Consider the following 9,805-nt stretch of genomic DNA (forward strand, 5'->3'; position numbering starts at 1 on the left):
CCTGACTCACAGCCCGCCGCACTGCTGGTGTGTAAATAATTAGTAAATTTTAAAGCCCAATTAATTTCAGCAGTAGGGAGGGAGGATGTCTCCTGCTGATCGATTCATTAGTAATAATGGCTGACATTTGTGTCACCAGACAAAATAGAGGAGAGCCTATAGAATCCAGAGCGCATCAGAGGGAGAGCTGCTATCTGACGACCAGATTCAGCTCTCAAATCATCCGTTATAGTGTTTCACTGTAGAATTCTGTACAGGTCTGACAGTAACTGAACCCAACCCTGAGTCCTCAAGCTAATAGTCTTTATTTAAGTCAGTTTCTTGATACAAAAATCTGATATACAACCATAAATGTGAACTAGAAATATAAATTGTATATCAGCGTCTTTCAGGACCACCAAAACCAGTTTTAAGAGGTTGGGGAAATTTAGACTCTCTCGGTTTAAAAAAGGATGGTCTGACGTTAGCATAGCGTGCAGTAGCTTACGGGGGGGTATCGATCCAGGCTCAGGGGGCGTCTGGACGGGGGGTCAGAACTCCCAGCAGGTTGACAGGAGGCTCAGAACCGCCAAGGGAGGGAGTGACCTTTCCATCCACACACACACACACCACACACACAACACACACACACACACACTCACACACACTCCACAGAGACCTAAACATACAGTGAATATTCTACTAAAGGGTATTGTGTGTGTGTGTGTGTGTGTGTGTGTGTGTTAGAACAGAATCAAAAATAAGATAAAAGATAAGATATAAAGTATTATGTATGTATATAATATATAAAATTAACAGTAGCTACAGTAAACATTGCAAACAGTAAACAGTGCAAATGGAGTGGAGTGCAAGATGATGCAAAATGTTTTGCACTGGTCAGGGGGTACTTGGCTGAAAAAATATTTTAAAGGGTTACATCAATAATAAAAGTCTGAAAACCACTGATCTACGGTATTGAATTCTATGGTGCTATTTTATAAAGAGATACTGAATTCTACCATATTAGTGTTATCCAAAAAAATATAAGGAATCCAACAACAAAACCCAACAACAGCCCTAACATACTGTGTACCATTATACTGTGAAACCATGAGATTTTCTGAGGACAGTTATCATACCATGAAAAATGTCATACAAGGTGTTGTTACCGCAGCGGTCTGGGTTGGATTCTAGCCCGGACCCTTGCACTTAATCTAAATGAAGCAGAAATGCCAAAATAGATGGAGAAGTTAATGACAAGCCAATGAGAAGCCAGTCAGACTCCCTCTCCGTGGCAACATTATCCAAGGCTCATGGATATCGTAGTATTTACAGCCGTCCACCAAACTTCTCAGAAACAAACTAAAAATAACTGAAACTGGTAGTCATAACAATGAACCCATCTGATCTTTACATTGTCCAGAAGTCCTGTGTTTCTATGTTCAGTGAGGATATCGTTAAAAGAAAAGAACACAAACGAATACAGAACAGGGAATAATACTTTCAAACCAGCAATCCCTCCCACTTCGCAACTCCATTAAATATCCAATATCCACTGAATTTGGGTATGATTACCTTGAATGAACCTTTTTTTTTAGTATTTCTGTATTGTTTTGTGCCAAGTTGGATATACAGTATCAGAGCTTTCAGAGGAATGGAAAGAAGACAAGGAAAATGGGGAAGTTAAATGTAGTTGTAAGTTGTAAACTGGCAATTAACTGGCCTTATGAAATGAATGATTATTATAATATAATTTCTTTGTTTTTAAAAACCGACATTTCTAGAAATGACAAGTTTCTTGGAAAAAGAGTACAACAGTAGTCACGATGAGAATAATGAGGACAGATCAATAAGTTCTTGTACTTCAGATCCTCCCTTTAACAGCTGGAAGGTGTCTTAGACCAGTCAGATTGCTCAGTTGATATATACATTTAATCCCCCGTGTCGTTATGATGGAACTGATCTGTCAGCATTATTCAAGCTTTCTTTTAAGTGCGGTCATATGTACTTTTATGCATAAAACATGTTTTAGCGCGATATTAAAACGTCTCCATCGGCTGCTTCAACTCAGCCTGTTAGTCTGTCAGAGAGCCTGAACATTTAATACATCATCAGAAAAGTTTTTAATTCAGTGGAGCTGTATAGGAAGTTTCATTTACTTGATCACTGTGAGAGCAAAAGTCAGCAGTACTGGAACTATGTCTGCAATAAGCTCAGATGATATTCATATTCAGAACTTTGGGTCAGTGACACATACGGGTCGGTAAGATGAGCATGCATTATCATCAGGTTTGTATGTATATTTTGTGTTTAAGTTGGTATAATTTCATTTTATATGAAATTTGTAGCAATTAAGAATGTATGTCATGGTGTAACTATGTTAAATTAAAATGTTAAAATGTTATTTTATCCCCCTAGAATGTATGCAAGTGTATCTATAAAATGACTTCATTTAAAAATATCCCATTAAATTCTTTTTTAGGGTTTTACTCAGCCCAGAGAGCTGTAGACTGCAACTTGTAACCCAGGACAATGAAAACACCAATACATCTCCAGATAAAAGAAAAGCCATCACTGACAGGCTCTGAATCCTGACACTGTAATAAAGAGACCACATAAAGGAAGTATGACTGTGATTATGTAAATGAAGCTCAGACAATTTTATCCATTGTCATCATCAATTTGACTGTGGCCGCAAATGACTTCTGACTGACGAACTTATGATCACTGAAGAAAGATGAAACATGAATTTCATCACTAAAAACTAAACACAAGAGTTAGAGATATTCGAGAATTATTCTGCACAGCTTCATCTTCAGCCTCAGATTATTCAGTCTGATGAATTTAGGCTGTAATGCAACAGGAAGCAGGCACTGACCCAGACTTTGTTAGCCCCTTTTATAGCACTCCAGCTTAAGTGTGGAAGCTCAATTTGGTCTGATTTGACAGAGAAACCTTGACTCACAGCCACAGTGGTGGTTTTCATTGAGGCCCTGTCATTTTGTGAAGCCTAAAACAGATCATCTACCAACTGAACTGATCTGACAGAGTTCATTCTAAAAACCAATTACTTCATGTTCAATAAAACCTGATGATGTTCAGATTAAAATAAAAAGCGTGGGTTTCTTTGCCTCAAGCAACGCTGCAGAATCTTTTTAACACCAGTCCCATTTCTCCTTTCAAATTGCAAATGTCACAGATGAACCGTGCAGTGGTGGAGTTATGAAAGTCATCAGTCTGTGCCGGAAACTAAAAGACAACAGAGGAGTACCAGAGCCATAACTAACAGCTGTTTGCCGTGTTTGGAGGTGATTCGTCAGGAGCACCTGGAGGATTCGGTTCAGTTTTGATGAGAAATGTTCTGATTGATCCTTCTGCTTTCTGTCTGATCAGACAGGTGAAGCAGGAAATCAGAGCACAGCGGTGAAATGCTGCTTTGACTCGGTGCTCTGATGGAGAAACAACTCCCGCTGTGTGACTTCATGCTCATTTTAACTCACTGAACTGAGAACAAACAGGCAAGGAGCATACAACAAAGCAAAAATAAGAAAGAAAAACACGGAGCATGAGGATGGAGGAAAAGAAGAGGAAGAGATATTGATCGGATGTAGCGTCACCATGAGGTTCACATTAGGGCGCCAGTAGCTCAGTGTGTAGGGACTTGGCTTGGGAACCGGAGGGTCGCCAGTTCAAGCCCCACAGACCACAGTATGGAGTGTGGACTAGTAGCCAGTTTTCACCTCCTGTGTTCTGCTGAGGTGACATTTCTCTCTCAAATACATGTCTGAAATTATGTAATTCTACATAATTAGGATCAACCATAAAGTATTACAGTTACAATAAGATGACAGTAAAACATTCACATTCATTGCTCATGACTGTGGGGTCTTAGTCTTGTTCAGTAGTATAACACATGGTGCTGACAGGCACCATCGAAAATTACTTGGACTGATGAACTTAACCAACCTGAGGAAGAAGCTCCCTGGCTATATACACTAAACACAATATTGGCCTGATTCTATTGCATATCAATAGAGCAATTATTGTGATAAATGTTTTTGTCATATTGTCGAGCCTAGTTTATCCAAAGAAAGTCCCTGCTAATTTTCATCATAACATAATGAGGAAAGACTAAACTGCGCAGTGAAGACGCACTCTCTCTCTCTTCTATTAAACATGAGAGAAACAAATGAGTCAACAGAGGAGGCAATAAAAAACTGTGAGCACAGTTAAATGAAATGCCAGAAATGATTTGCAGCTCCTGTCTGATCCAGATTTAATTTGTGTTTTTTGATCTGAAAAAGCAACATAAAGCAAATGAAAAAAACTGTGGGTAAAAAGAGTGAAACTTTGGTTTTGGACGTGGTTGTTCAACTTCGGATGGGGGAAATCCTTCTTATTGCCAGAAAGCAGTAGGGCTGACCCCTTCTTGGTTGATCAATACGCTCTCGTCCGACTAAATTCTCATTAGTTAGACAGTTGCAGGTGTTACTTTCACAAGGAGAAAAGCGCCTCTTAATCCATTACTTCTGAGGTCAGGAGGGAGATTATGCAGACCTGATGTATTGTATGTCTGAAAATAATATTCAAATATGTTTTCAAGCTCAGTGATGGATTGATGGCGTTACAGGCTATCCGTGACCCAACTTCAGACAGTTTGTAACATGTTCATTCTGTTGTTTAGCCTGCTGAACTTTGCTTTAGCATGTTGTCAAGTGTCTACTGCCTCAGGCTGGGGGATTGTGGACTAACGCTGTAACAGTGAGGGACAGTTGAGAGAAACTGTGTGAACTTTAAGCCTCATTTGAAGCCAAATAAATAACCACAGTAGAAGGTTGGATGCCAGGAACGGTTTTTCATGTTGCTTTTTCTGGAGCTGCGTCGCTTTATACTGCGTTAACTTTGTTGTTGTACAGAAGACCATTTTGCTCCACGATCATAATCAGTGTGTGTGTACGTGTTTGTTTACAATACTCAACTCCTTAATAAAGCTTGTTTCATACAAATGTTTATCAAATATTTGTTTTAGTGAAGAAAAAAAAAAAGAAGAAATAAAAAGTTCAAACTTTTGAACTGTGTCTTCTTTGATGGTGTTCAAATCACACAGCAGACATCCTTCCAGGTAAAAAACATCTCTTCCACCTGGCAACAACAGGAAATTCAGAGGAAAAGGTCAAACACATCAGCTGAATAAGCCAGTTGATGGGTGATGAAAGCAGAAAGTTTTAATGCAACTGGACAGTCGACAGACTGAAATGTTTCCTTTGGTGTTAAACTTCTTGTTACTTTGTTTGATAAAGAGAGGCTCTATTGTTCTAATTAAATTAGGATTAAATTGATCAAATTAAATTAAGAGCTTGTAAAGAATGCTTTATCAATCTGTTTATGAAACTCAAATCAACCCATGTGATAAGAGCATGTTATCAGTTTAATGGTAATGTTTATCCTGATGGGAATATACACTCAGTTATGTACACACAGGTGTAACAGAAACACATCTCTGTATGATGCAATACAGTTCAACAGAACCGCAAACGGCTGAATCAATACCTCTCTGAAACACAAACTGAATATTATAACCTTCATAAAGGCAGAATTTACTGCAGGACTGTTGTATTAGAATGCATTCATTTTTTCTAGGTGTAGTTAATAAACTGGCAACTGAGTCAGTGGGTACAGCGAGTTTATCAGAGCTGGTTTACTGACAACGGCTGCCTGCTGCCACTCAAAAGTACAATATTACCAACACAGTGAAGCTGAAACCTTTGATAGAGTTCCATAGAGCCTGAGAGTTATCTGTTGGTTCATCACTACGACTGACCCTTTTCATATACAGTAGTCACGTGATCCACTGTTTATATAAAAATATTGATTATATCTGCTTTAAATGCATTGAATGCAATTTTTCTATGTGCTACAGCTGACCTGACTAGGAAGCCCTTTCCTCTGTTTCTGTGTGAATGAAGAATTGCATCTCATCTTGTTTATTCTCTTTTCATCTCAAGATTGTTGTTCTTTAAGTTAAATATTTCTAACACTAGGACTCATTTTTTGGTACACTGCACTACAGAGCCACCTCCTAGATTTCTCCTGTTCATCGACCAAATATGGTGTCGCCTACATCTATTATTAAACAGATCCCTCAAACCCTCTTTATGTGGTCAATCTCATGTTATTCCATTGTGCAATGCGTGACTGATCCATAAATCACAAACCAAACACAGCCTCTGAGTGGCCAACAGACTCACCCCAAGACATCATGGGATTACCAGCAGACAGCTAACAACCACATTAACAATGGTTTTCGACATGAATTGATAAATTCTCACAGAAGACATTTTGTGTTATTTAATTTTACCAACTGTAAATGCTGAATCTGCTAACTTAATTTTATTTGCCTTGAAATAGGCATTTTTCTATTTCTTGCTCTGGACGCACGGGTCAACGACTAACCTAGCTCCAGCAAAAGTGAAAAGATTTATTTTGCGACAACTGATTAACTATGTTAACTATGACTTCCCAAAATGTTCCTTTAATGAGAATGATTTTGATTTGGTATCATGGGATGTTTCATTAATGTGTCCTCAGGGACATAATGAGGATCTGTGGTTAGGGGACAGCTGGAAATGTCAGCAGCCCTTTAATGTGACAGTGTGACAGACATTAACAGGTTGCTCGACTTCACAGCAGAGACGATGTTGAGTCATCGTCACCTCCCACTGATCAGGTACTCTGGGAAAAAAAAGTGAGGAGGCTGAAGAGGAAGCAGCAGATGCAGATCATTAGGAGGAGAAATGCAAGTTTGAACTCCATTAGATATCAACATGTTGGTTATTTGACCTGATACAAAAGACCGGTTCAAAACTTTTCACCAGCTCTGTTCCCTGCACTTTCTGATTAACGAGAAACAATTCACAAGAGCTGTCACACAATTAACAACTTAACCAAAAAAACATGTATGAATCGTGTACAGTATGTAAGATACAGATTATTTCAGGTGTTTGAGGAGTAGTTCATTTTATTAGTATTGTTGTGGAGAAATCATTCATAATTCATATATATAACTCCACAATATTTGATTATATTATGGAAATGTGTGTTGTTAGCAAAGTTACATCATTCATTTGGAGCTGTGTTTCTGGCCACCTGGCAAATCTAAGTCCAATATTAACTTGTGTAATTAACGTTTTTGGTCTCTACCAATTCCCGAGGAAAATACTTGACTCTTTAGCTGCTAAATGCTCCATTCCTGTTACCTCATGGTTCTATAAGAAATCTATGAACGCTCCACACAGATTTGATGTAACCTTCCTCACATTAAAACATTTTACTATAATAATAATAATAATAATAATAATAATAACCTTTGAGGTCAGACTGACGCTCTTCTTTTCTTGCGTCATCTTTTGTGCCTTCTTCTGGTTTTCCTTGAATTGGCGCCTCCTACTGCTGATGAACCAACTCCTATCCGATCACATTACAGTAGTGGATGGAAACAAGCATTCATTTGTATTTCCGTTTGCCAATATACTTTGGTTAAAATTTTGCAATGGATAAGGATGGAACAACAGCTAGTGCTGCTGTAGTAACATCCTTCAGAGCTGAGGTAAGACAACATAAAAGTCTTTTAAATGGAGTCTTCTGTAAAGCTTTGCATCCTCAGAAAAAAAAAACTTGCATGGATGAGGAAATGTTTGAATAAACATGGAAAAGAAGAATTGTATGTTCATTTATGGAAAAGAAAAATACGCCAGCATACACACTTCAAACGTTTTACACACTCCTCCTCAGCTGAGTGTAAATCCACTTTCATGCTGCATTAGCAGGCTTCCATGTGAAACTTGTATCAAAGCAAACAGACACAGACAGATACAGGCCTCCCACTCACACACTGAGGAACACTAAGGAATACATGCATTAAACAGCCTGGAGGCAGAGTGACAGAGCTCCTGATGTGTTCAGAGCCTTTCTGTACATGACGGGTCTGTTTGTTTGGAAGGTAAACACTCACAGCAAAGATGACGTTAAGTTGTGGTTTGTGTGATATTTACACATTTAGGATGATCTGTTAGCAGAAATTGCAGAAGTGCTTAAAAAGGGAAACCTTTTACATACATTGAGTGTAATACGCAGGTTTACAAGTGAGCAGACGCCACAGTCAAAGCGGCTTGTCATCTTCCACCTACAAGCCAGATTTATCTGTTATCTGTAATGTTCTCCCAACACGGCTGTCCCATAGATGTACTGTAAGAACTAGAAACCCAACATCAAGGCTTCTGGGTTCACTTCCTGGTCATGCAGCCCACTGAATGTGCATTGTAGTGTTTTTCCCACTGGACCCGCCCGCTTGGCCCATTGTGATGACCACTCAGATTTGTTTTCGAGGTTTTAAATTTGTAAAAAATGTAAAACCTAATACCAAAGGGCTCTAATTAACCTTGGTTGCACATTGAGATGTCCTGTCAACAGTTTTATAGTCGTCTCTTGAATGACGGTGGTCTATAGGAACATGCTTTTTGGGCCCCAGGGGTAATTTTCGCTACAACACCACAAATGGCCACTGGGCAAAACTGAAGCAAGGCTGAGCAGCAGTACTGTATCCAGTTCTTATTATACAGTCAGGGGTTACCAACATCAACTATTCTGATTCCTGCACAGATGTCTTCACATTAAAAGCCTCGAAGAACAAAATGATTCTATTTCTGCCAGACTTTTGTGACTCGAATCTGAGATACAGAAAAAATACAGATATTGGATCTGATGATGCTGGCCTCTGATATGGTACTGATCTGGGGATCTCCTGTCTTTGATTTCCCTGCTGCCCTTAATCTATATAATTACATCATACCATACTAAATGTAAACATTATAAAACTTTTATGAACTAATGGTTTTTTATCCTGCCAGATAAAATGGTGTGCTACTCTTAGCGTCCACGCATTTTTCTAGCCAGATTAAAAGTGTGATCTTGAGATGATAGACGGATCAGTAGTGAGAGCAGTTATAACATAATACTGAAAACCAACAGCAGATCCGAGGTCAGAAGATAAGCGAGAATCTGTGGAATCCTTCGTCTCTGAGCTGGAGGCACTAACAGTCTGAGCAGCAGCTTCCCGCTGGGCTCCAGAAATGTCACACACCTGAAGCACTGGACTCCAGCTGCTTTAAAACACTAAATTACAGGTCACACACCTGCAGCTTCAACACCAAAATATGTCCTTCATATAGATAAACTTGCACCATTTGACAGAAATGATTTGTTTTTCAGTATCACACAGAATCGCTGATGGTGTGATATCTGCAGTATGTTCAGGTCTTTCTAGGTCTTTTTAGGTTGATCTCTCCAACACACACTCACCAGTGTTAACACAGAAGAATAAAAACACACTCTAAAGATGGAGCTAACAGCAGCTCACCAGGTAAAACGCATACCCCATATCAAGGCTTATGGCCTGACTGCAGGGGCCCAACGTTTGAATCCGACCCCGGACAAACCAAGACAATCACCTGCAGCCCTTTTATTTTCTGTTGATTGACAGAAGTCAATGGATTTGTTTGTCTCAGACCTGCAACATGCAACTACTGCTGAAAAGCACTTTTATCGTCAAGCACTGATGTTACAATATCAAACAAAGACCAAACATGGATATGCTTGGATATGATATGATTTAGCCTGAAGAGTACATCACATGGAACAGCAACACAGACCACAACTGTGAGTGGTCCACTTAATGTGTGTTCATTGTTTGAGAATGAAAGGAGACTCATGCAAAACCCAGAGTTAATAATGCTGTTTGAGAATCCTTCCTCTCACACACACACACACA

At 39.1% G+C, this 9,805-nt stretch overlaps 1 protein-coding gene across 1 annotated transcript in view; it reads right to left on the bottom strand.

Moving 5' to 3' along the window:
• The window catches only part of cadps2 (Ca++-dependent secretion activator 2), a gene marked incomplete in the record, with an annotated part of 177,905 nt that overhangs the window by 130,018 nt on the left and 38,082 nt on the right, over positions 1-9,805 (bottom strand).

The sequence above is a fragment of the Morone saxatilis genome, unplaced genomic scaffold (assembly GCF_004916995.1).
Source record: "Morone saxatilis isolate NCDOM2014 unplaced genomic scaffold, NCSU_SB_2.0 Contig2, whole genome shotgun sequence".
Taxonomy (NCBI): Eukaryota; Metazoa; Chordata; class Actinopteri; family Moronidae; genus Morone; species Morone saxatilis.